The 1,237-nt window shown below is 38.3% G+C and overlaps 1 pseudogene across 1 annotated transcript; it reads right to left on the minus strand.

Annotated features, from left to right (window-relative positions):
* Positions 1–920: 920 nt before the first annotated feature.
* On the minus strand, positions 921–1,237 carry LOC311174724 (large ribosomal subunit protein eL42-like; annotated as a pseudogene). Its single transcript has one exon. The product of its transcript is annotated as a large ribosomal subunit protein eL42-like (transcript).

Here is a 1,237-nt window from a genome sequence, read left to right on the forward strand (position 1 = left end):
TACACCAGTGAGAATGGCACATATGAAAAATACTAGCAACAACACACATTGGAGAGGGTGTGGAGAAAAAGGAACTCTCCTACACTGCTGGTGAGAATGCAAACTGGTGCAACCACTATGGACAGCTGTGTAGAGGTTCCTCAAACTACTAAAAATGGAGCTACCACATTACCCAGCAATAGGGGAAAGATAGGGGAAACAACCCAAATGCCCAAAAATAGATGGCTGGATCAAGAAGATACACAATGGAATACTATTCATCAATCAAAAAAGATAAACTCATATGCCATTTGCAGCAACTTGGATTATACTCAGTGAAATAAGTCAGAAGGAAGAAAGAAAAATAGCAGATGGTTTCACTTCTAGGAGGAATATAGGGGAATCAAATAAGGAATCAGGAATAATAATAATAATAATAATAATAATAATAATAATAATAATAATAATAATAATGAACAGGCAACTATAAATCAGAGACATTCTACAGGGGAGGGGGAGGGAGATGAAAACAGGGGAGGGAAGAGCACAAGGGATTATGGTGATGGTGCACGGATGCATTGGTGATGGGAATTTTACCAGGGACTGCAATTGAGAGGAAAAAGAAAATATTGTACAAAAATGAGCAATGATGTAAAATATATATAAATAAAAATATTTAAAAGATTAAAAATTATGGTCCCTACATCTTTAACAAAGGATTCCCATCTGAACCACCAGAGGGCAGCAAGGCACCAGTCACTAGACTGCGTGGCTGTCTTGCTGGTGAAGGAAAAAACTCCAGGTATGCTGTGTCTTTAGTTATTGTGCATTCATTTTGTTTCTTTATTTTTTAAAAGAATATCGCTATTTCTTTTCACATAGGCAATTTTTCTGTAGCTTCGACATTTTCCTATAAAAAAATAACAAAAGAATCCCAAAGCTTAGAACTGGATTACTTGACCCTTTCTCTTCTTATCTTCTCCCAGTTCAGAAGCTTGCCTCTCTCAACGGCCAGCAACCTTTTGGATCTACTGTTAGGTTCTACACATTCCTGCCTCAGTACAATCTTCTTTGTGGTTTTAGCCCTTTTCCAGAACATTGGCTTTGTCTGCCCACCATAACCAACCTACCTCCCGTCATAGTACCTTATTCATTGGCCATGCAGGGATCCTTGCCCTTCCTACACTGGGTCACTTTCTGAGTGATACTTCCCACACTTCTTGCAGAATCTCTTTTGGGTTTTAGTTACGTTAATCAT

The sequence above is a fragment of the Talpa europaea genome, assembly GCF_964194135.1.
Source record: "Talpa europaea genome assembly, chromosome: 7".
NCBI classification, from domain to species: domain Eukaryota; kingdom Metazoa; phylum Chordata; class Mammalia; order Eulipotyphla; family Talpidae; genus Talpa; species Talpa europaea.